The sequence below is a fragment of the Rhinolophus sinicus genome, chromosome 2, assembly GCF_057876585.1.
Source record: "Rhinolophus sinicus isolate RSI-liver-muscle chromosome 2, RSI-T2T, whole genome shotgun sequence".
Taxonomy (NCBI): Eukaryota; Metazoa; Chordata; class Mammalia; order Chiroptera; family Rhinolophidae; genus Rhinolophus; species Rhinolophus sinicus.
This window is the reverse complement of record NC_142502.1, coordinates 102,063,272-102,072,872: the sequence shown is the minus strand read 5'-3', so window position 1 is coordinate 102,072,872 and position 9,601 is coordinate 102,063,272. Positions and strand designations below refer to the sequence as shown.

The window sequence follows — 9,601 nt, the reverse complement described above, 5'->3', positions numbered from 1 at the left end:
ATCTTTAAATCATTGAATGCACTTCACCATTAAATTAAATAACAACAACAAAAACAGAGATGATGGCATCTTAGTAAATGTAGAAATTACTATAGATGAAATTCAGAGCTCCCTCTGACTCGCGCTCTTCAGTCACCTTCCACTTGAAGGACCCATGTGATTAGATTAGATTAGCCCCACTCCCATTATGGGGGTGAAAGACTTGTACACCGAAACTAGAAAACACTGCTGAAAGTAATTTAAAAAGACACAAATAAATGGAAACACATGGATTGGAAGACAAATGGCTAAGATGAGAATATTACCTAACGTGACCTATGAATTCAATGTAATCCTTATCAAAATTACAACAGCATATAGGATCTCAGGAAACCCTGAATAGCCAAAACAATGTTAGAAAAGATGAACAAAGTTGAAGATCTCAGACTTCTTCCTTTCAAAATGTATGAGAAAATTATAGGAATCAAACTGTGTGAGTGTCGGGCATAAAGGCAGAGATACAGACCAGTGGACTAGAATAGAGAGCCCAGAAATAAACTCTTGCATATACAGTGTTATGGACAAAATTGTGTCCCAAAATACGTATGTTAATGCTTTATACCCCAATGGGACTGTATTTAGAGATCAGGCCTTTAGGGAGGTCATAAAACTTACATGAGGTCATAAGGGTCGGATTCTAATCCAATAGGATTGGTGTCCTTATAAGAGGAAGAGGCCGTCATTCTCTAATGCCAGCGCCACCTCACCGAGCTCCAGCCGCAGAAGAAGTAGGTAAGGAGATCTCTATACCGTGGTTCATACAAAGCAGACTGCCTGCAAATCCACGCATGGGAAAGCATGGAGGAAACCACGGGCCATAAAAGCTGCTCTCAAGAGTGTGCCCTCTACTGGTGGAGGGAAGAAACCTCATCATTACAGGCCTGATACCATTGCACTCCATGAAATTAGATGTAATCAGAGGTTCAGTGAATTTCTGATTCACAAACTTCCCTTCCAGCGTCTGGTGCGAGAAATTGCTCAGGACTTCAAAACAGATCTGCGCTTGTAGAGTGCAGCTACTGGGGCTTTGCAGGAAGCAAGTGAGGCCTATGTGATTGGCCTTTTTGAAGACACCAACCTGTGTGCTATCCATGCCAAACGTGTAACAATTAGGCCAAAGGACACCCAGCTAGCACGCTGCATACGTGGAGAACGCGCTTCGGAATCCACTATGATGGGAACTATCAATCTTAAAAAGAAAAAAAAAATATTTTCTTTCTGTCATTGGTAGTTCTGAACTTAAGATATTTTTTCTCCGTGGGGCTAAAAGGTACTAATTATATGATCGCAAGTGGATAAACGGGGGTAGAAATCAGGTATTGGCAGTTTTTCCGTTTTTATCTGTGTGTGAATTTTTAATGTAAATGCAGGACATAACGTATTAATGCAAGTCAAAATGTTTTAGTGAACAAGTTTCAGCAGTTCAACTTTATAACAACTATAAATAAACCTGTTATTTTTTCTGGACAATGACAGCATTTGGATTTTTTTAAACAAGTAAATTTCTTATTGATGGCAACTAAATGGTGTTTGTAGCATTTTTATCATACAGTAGATTCCATCCATTTACTATAATTTTCTAAGTTGTCCTATATGCAAATACATGTTTTTAATGTCTGTTTCTGTGCTGTTCCAATAAGTTTGCTATTAAAATACATTAAACTATTTTTTTTAAAACTGAAGAGGAGGAGGCATCTGAGAGCTTTTTCTCTCTCCACCTATGCACAGAAGAAAGGCCATGTGAGGGCAGAGAGAGAAGGAGGCCGTCTGTAAGCCAGGAAGAGAGCTCTCACCAGAAACTGAATTTGCTGGCACCTCGATCCTGAATTTCTAGCCTTTAGAGCTGTGAGGAAATAACTGTCTGCTATTTAAACCACCCAGTCTGTGCTGTTTGTTATGGTAGCTTGAGCAGACTAACACATATGGTGAAACAATTTTCAACAAGGGTGACAAGACCATTCAATGGGGGAGAGGACAGACAGTCTTTTCAAAAAATGGTACTGGGATAACTGGTTATCCACATGCAAAAGAATGAAGTTTGATCCTTTACACAGTGAAAAATTAATTCAAAGTGGGTCAAAGACGTAAAGTAGGAGTTAAAACTATAAAACTCTTAGAGGAAATCATAGAGGAAAAGCTTCATGACTGGATTTGGCAATGGTATATTTTTTTTCCTTAAGATTTTTATTGGTGAAGGGGAACAGGAGTTTATTGAGGAAAAGTGTGTACTTCCAGGATTTTTTCCAAGTCAAGTTGTTGTCCTTTCAATCATAGTTGTGGAGGGCGCAGTTCAGCTCCAGGTCCAGTTAGTTGCAGGGGGTGCAGCCCACCATCCCTTGCGGGACTCGAGGAGTTGAACCAGCAACCTTGTGGTTGAGAGACCTTGCTCCAAACAACTGAGCCATCTGAGAGTTCAGTGGCAGCTCAGTTGAAGGTGTTGCGTACAATCTTAGTTGCAGGAGGCAGAGCCCACCATCCCTTGCGGGACTCGACAAGTTGAACCAGCAATCTTGTGGTGGAGAGCCCACTGGCCCATGTGGGAATTGAATTGGCAGCCTTTGGTGTTAGGAGCACAGAGCTCCAACCACCTGAGCCACTGGGTCATCCCCGACAATGGTATTCTTGTATATAGTATCAAAAGCACAAGTAACAACAACAAATAATAAAAAGAAAAATATGTAAATTGGAGCACATCAACATAAAAAACTTCTGTGCACCAAAGGACATAATCAATAGAGTGAAAAGGCAACCCATAGAACAGGGGAAAATATTTGCGAAACAAGTATACAATAAGTTTTAGTTTTAGAATATATGAAAAACTTCTACAACTCAACAAAAACAACCTAATTTAAAAATAAGCAAAGAACTCGAATAGATATTTCTCCAAAGAAGATATACAAATGACCAATGAGCACATGAAAAGATGCTCCACATCACTAACCATTAGTGAAATGAAAATAGAAAACACAATGAGCTATCACCTGATAGCCATTAGGAAGGCTACTACCAAAAAAAGAAAATAAATGCTGGGGAGGATATGGAGAAATTGGAACTTTTGGGGATGTAACATAGTACTGCTGTGGTGAAAAACAGTATGGCAGTTCCTCAAAAACTTAGAATTAAAAAAAACTTAGAATCAAAATAGAGTTATCATATGATCCAGCAACTCCACTTCTGGGTATATACTGAAAAGAATTGAAACCAAGGTGTCCAAGAGATATTTGTACAACAATGTTCACAGCCAAAATGTGGAAGGAATCCAAGTGTCCATCAACAGATGAATGGATAAAATGTGGTATACACATATCACAGCAATAATACACAGCCTTAAAAAGGAAGGAAATTTTCAACCATGCTACAACATGGATGAACCTTGAGAACATTATGCTAAGTGAGAGAAATCAGTCAAAAAAGACAAATGCTGTTTGATTCCACTTCTATGATGTACCTAGAGCAGTCAATTCAGAGATAGAAAGTAGAATGATGGTTGCCAGGGGCTGGGGAGAGAAGAAGATGGGGAGCTGTTGTTTAATGGGTATAGAATTTCAGTTTCAGTATCGCCAGATGAAAAGAGTTCTGGAGAGCTGTTGCATAGCAACGTGAATGTATATAACACATTACTGAACTCTGCACTTAAAAATGGTTACTACGGTAAATTTTGTTATGTATATTTACCACAATTAAAAAATGAAAAATATTACATTTTTAAAAAAGGAAGTGAGGATTACCAGGGAAGGATCTAGGATGACTGAGCAGATAAATGCTATATCTGCTTCCTCCCGTGAACACGTTAAAATTACAACTATTATTATAGAACAATCAACCTGGAGAACCATCTGAAGTCTACCTGAATAGAAGTTTTATAACTGAGGATATAAAGAAGCCATATCAAGACTGGTAGGAGGGACAGATAGGTGAAATGAACTGGCCCCACACCTGCATGTAGTGGTTGAGAATCAGGAGTGATATCTCAGCCACAGAGGTTCCACCCCGGAGGAGTGAGGGACCCAGCCTCACACCAGACTCTACAGCCTAGGTTACTGGTGCCTGGAAGAAGAGCACCCAAAACATCTGGCTGTGAAAAACAGTGGGGATTCTGACCATCCGGGTGGGACTGAGGGCTGCGGGAAACTCAGAGGTCCTCTTAAAAGGCCCATGCACAGATTCTTTCACTTGTAGGCACTCACCCTAGGCTCCAGTGGAGGGACAGTGACTGGGGAGCGTTGGAGACATACAGGGAAAGAGTAAGTTGTGTGGCTGTGGGGCGAGGACTAGAGGGCCAGTGGCCATTTTCCCTGTGTGGAGTCCTCCTCCCATGGAGCTGACAGGCAGGTACCATCTTTCCTGTGTTGAGCACTCCCCCTACACCCATGGCCAAATCTGACTCTGAATTGGTTTGGTAAGCTCTGCTCGCTTCACCCTGGTGATTTCCTGAGACCCCACCTCACCCAACTCATGGACTGCAAGAGGCTCTATTAGTGCTTGAATTTTACAGGAACTGGTAGGTGGCAGCAGGCCCTGGGGTGTCCTGGATTTTTGTAGAACTATCCCAGGGCCAGTATTGGTGGCAGCCATCCTCGGTTTCAGCATGGCTCCCCATGTACCTCCAGATACAACACAGGCAGCGACCAAATGTGGACCGCGTTGTAGCTCCTATTAGGTAGTCCTCGGCCAGCCACAGGGAGTGGCTGACCTGGGTTGCACCAGAGACCCTTGCTAGAGGCCCAGTAACCAACATACGTGGAGGTTGGCTTTGGACCATAGCAGAGTACCACTTAATTATCCCCACAAGTGGCACAGCCAAAGGATGGTCTCAGCAGGCACCAGAGCACAGTGGGGCAAATCCAGCTCTATGGCAATCCCACCACACAGCAGCCCATAAGCTGTATGTGGCCAAACCCCAAAGCTAGTCAGCCTGAGGGTCAATCCCACCCACTGTCATGCCAACAGCAACCAAGGCTCAAATATAACAGGAGGGCACACACAACCCACACTCCTGGATACTCCTGAAGCACCTGGTGCCATTGGCAAGGGAGACTGTGCCAATGGGCCCCACTGGATACCTATTACATAAGTTCACATGGTCAAGACTGGGAGACATAGCAGCCCTAACGCATACATAGAAACAAACACAAAGAGGCAACCAAAATGAGGATACAAAGAAATATATCCCCAATGAAAAAACAGGAGAAAACTCCAGGAAAAGAACTTAGCAAAATGGAGGCAAGCAACCTACCAGAGACAGAGTTCAAAACAGTGGTTATAAGGATGCTCAAGGATCTTAGTGAGAATTTCAACAAGAGATAGCAAACATAAAAAAACACTGTAATACTGTAATAACTATTAATGAGTCAGATGCATACTAGATTTATTGGGGTGATAGATGGGAGGGGGTTGGGGAATAGGGTGAAAAAGGAGAAGGGATTAAGAAGTACAAACTGGTTAGGTACCAAATAATCATGGGGATGTAAAGTAAAGCATAAGGAATATAGTCAATAATATGGTAATAACTATGTATAGTGCCAGGTGAGTACTAGACCAGTCAGGGGGATCACTTCTTTTCTTAAAAAACTTTCTTTTATTGGGGGAATATTGGGGTACAGTGTGTTTCTCCAGGGCCCATCAGCTCCAAGTAGTTATCCTTCAATCTAGTTGTGGAGGGTGCAGCTTATTAGCCCATGTGGGAATTGAACTGGCAACCCTGTCATTCAGAGCTTGCGCTCTAACCAACTGAGCCATCCAGCCACCCCTTAAATTATATAAATGTCTAACTGCTATGCTGTACACCTGATATTAATATAAAATAATAATACAAGAGAAAAATATATTCTACAATACCAACTATATGGCATTCTGGAAAAGGTAAAACTATGGAGACAGTAAAAAGAGCAGTGGTTGCCAGGAATTAGGGGAAAGGGAGGGATACATACGCAGAGCACAAAGAAATATTAGGGCAGTGAAACTATTCTGTAAATGGTGGACACATGTCATTATATATTTGTCCCAACCCATAGAATGTACAACACCAGGAGTGAATTCCAATGTAAATTACGGGCTTTGGGTGATTATGATGTATCAATGTACATCCATCATTTGTAACAACTGTAGCACTCTGGTGTGAAATCTCTGATCATAATTGTGGATATCTCTATTTCCCTTTGTAATTCTATCCATTTTTGCTTCATATATTTTGAAACTCTATAGTAGGTGTTTATGATTGTTATAAAAGTTTAGTTATAGTGGGGGAGGCTGTGGATATGTAGGGGCAGGAGGTTTATGTATTCCTGTACTTTCCACTCAATTTTTATGTCAACCTAAAACTGATCTAAAAAATAAAGTATAAAAATTGGGGGGAAAAAAGATAATTCGCAGAGAAAGAAAAAGAGTACTAAATATTCTGTTCTTGATATTTATTTTAGTTTTACCTCTGGAAAATTAGCAATGTGAAACTTATTTAATAAAAAATTAATGGAACAATAAAAAGGAAGTAAAATAATCTTTTCACACATACAAAAGCTGAAAGAATTAATCATCAGTAGATCTGTATTACAAGAAATTTTAAAGAAAGTGCTCAGGCAGAAGACAAATGGTATCATATAGAAATCTGGATCTATACAAAGGAATGAACAGCCTGGAAATGATAAAAACATGGATAAATATATGATATTTTTCTTGTCATTTAAGACTCTGTAAGAGATAATTAAAGCAAAAAATAACAATGTAGATTGATATTTATAACATAAAAGCAAAACATATGATAGATAACAATATCACAAATAGGAGAGGAATGTTGGAAGTTTACTATTGTAAGGTTCTTGTACGATATATGAAGTGGCATAATATCATCTGAAAGTAGACTGTGATAAGTTAAAGATGTATATACTATAAACTCTAAAACAATCACCAAAATAACTCAATAAGGAATTATATATAATAAGATAGCAAAGAAGATAAAATGAAACCATAAGAAATATAAAATTAATCCAAAAGAGAGGGGGAAAAACCCTCAAAGAACAGATGGGACAAATAGAAAACAAAAAATAAGATGACCACTAAATGTAAATGGCCTAGATACCCCAATTGAAAGGTTGTTAGATTGGATTAAAAAGCAAGACCCAACTATGTACTGCCTATAATAAACATACTTTAAATATAGATATGTTAGTTAAAAATAAAAAGGTGGGCAATGATATGTCAACACAAATCAAAAGAATTCTGGTGTGGCTACCTTGATATCAGACAAAGAAAATTTCAGGGTAAAGAATAATCTCAGTGATACAGAGGTCATTTCACAGTGAAAAGGGGTCAATTCATCAGAAGGATATAACAATCCTAAACATTTATACACCTACTATACAGTTTCAAAATACATGAAGTAAAAGTGGATAGAATTACAAAGAGAACTAGAGAAATCCACAATTATAGTCAGAGATCTCAATACTTCTCTTTCAGTAATTAATAGAATAAACAGACAGAAAATTAGAAAAGATGTTACATTTAAAGAATACTATCAACTAACTTAATCTAACTGACATTTATAGAACACTGCAGCCAAAAATAGCAGAATAAATATTCTTTCCAGATGGATATGGAACATTTATCAAGATAGAATGCATTCTGGACCATAAAACTATTTTCAATAAATTTAAAATGATTCAGATCATGCAACATATATTTTCTGATCATACTAAAATTAAATTAGAAATCAATATCAGAAAGACTTCTGGAAAATCTCCAATTTTGGAACAAAGTAGCACTTTATAAATAACACATACATCAAAAAAGAAATCAAGAGGAATTTAGAAAGTATATTTGACTAAAAATGAAACACAACACATCAAAATTTGTGTGATGCCATTTAAGTAGCACTTAGGGGAAATTTTATAGCACTAAATGCCTATCTTAGAAATAACAAAGATCTTAAATCAATGACCTTAGCTTCTACCCTAGGAAAGTATAGAAAGAAGAGTAAATTTAACTCAAAGTAAGTAGAAGAAAATAATAAAGATCAGAGCAAAAATCAATGGAGATGGAGACATAAGATAGAAAAAGAATAGATAAAATCAATGAAACCCAAAACTGGTTTTATTAAAAACTTATAAACCTCCAGTCAGGCTAATGTAAGAGAGAGAGAGAGAGAGAGAGAGAGAGAGAGAGAGAGAGAGAGAGAGAGAGAACAAATGGATATCAGAAATGAGAGCAATTACTTCACTATACATTCTACAGATATTAGAACAATAACAAGAAAATATTATGAACAGCTTTATGGCAATAAACTTGACCACTTAGATAAAAAAATTTCTTGAAAGACACAAACTACTAAAGCTTACTCAAGAAGAAATAGGTAACCTCAATAGTCCCTTATCTGTTTATTAAAAATTGAATTTATAGTTAAAAACTTTCCACAAAGAAATCCCAGGTCTAAATAGTTTCAGTGCTGAATCTTACTAAACATTAAGGAAGAAATACTCCTTTCTATGAAGAAAGCATTACTGTGATACCAAAACCTGATGAAAACATTATAAAAAAACTACAGACAAATATCTCCCATGAAAAAATAGATACAAAAATTCTAAACAAAATTTTACAAATCTAATCCAATTATAGAATTACACATCATGAGCAAATAGCTTATCCCAAGAATATCATGACTGGTTTAATATTGAAAAAATCTATCGACGTAATTTACCATATTAATAATTTTAAAAAAAAATAAACCGCATGATCATCTCAACACATGTAAAAAAAAAATTTTGACAATATGTAACATTTATTCCAGATTTAAAGAAATTCAGCAAACTAGGAATCAAACGGAACTTCCTCAACCTGATATAGGACAGCTATGAAAAAACCTATAGCTAACACATGCTCACTGAGGAAAGACTAAGTGCTTTCCCTCTAAAATAAGGAACAAGACAATTGTCCCGTCCCGCACAACAAGAGTTGTGGGGAACGAGGAGGGCGGCGCAGGGTTAAGAAATACAGTAGCCAAGAATAGAGTGCAAGCAGGGCCAAGGGACTCCAGCCTCAAGGACTGGAGCCCTGAATTGGGCCAAGGCATAGTTTTATTACTTAGGTGAGGAAGTAAAGGAGATAAAGCTTGTCAATCTCAAAATCTGTAAATCCCATACATTATAATAGGAAATTGATTCAAGCCAATCACCCTTGCCTGCAGGCAGCAGAACCATAAGTCTCAGGAAGTATGTACTTCCCCAAGGGACAAAACCTTTATGCATATGAATAGATGGAGGCACACCATTGAATCACTTCCCCTGCAGGTTGTGGGAAGGAATGAAGCCACAGAGGCAGAGGCTCTCCTTAGCTGAGGGATGGTGGGGGGCTGTGCCCACCTCTATCAACCCCGTGGGTTCTCCTGTTGGTCCCCACGTGGCTCCGCCTGGCTTGGGTTGTTCACTCTGTGAGGAATCTTACTCATCATTGGCTGACCAGCCGTATTTTGGGGTGAAACAGGGAGACAAAGGTGAAGCAAAGTCCTGAAAGGATCCGTCTCACAGACTCTCCTTTCTTTAGGGGCAGGTATGAGCAGACAGAGGGTAGGCTG

General features: G+C 38.6%; 1 protein-coding gene and 1 pseudogene across 3 annotated transcripts in view; both read left to right on the top strand.

The window, feature by feature from the left end:
* LOC109439660 (patr class I histocompatibility antigen, A-126 alpha chain-like) overlaps positions 1–9,601 on the top strand; it is a 478,827-nt gene that overhangs the window by 102,576 nt on the left and 366,650 nt on the right. The window lies entirely within an intron of this gene.
* LOC148758855 (histone H3.3A-like) lies at positions 776–1,338 on the top strand (annotated as a pseudogene).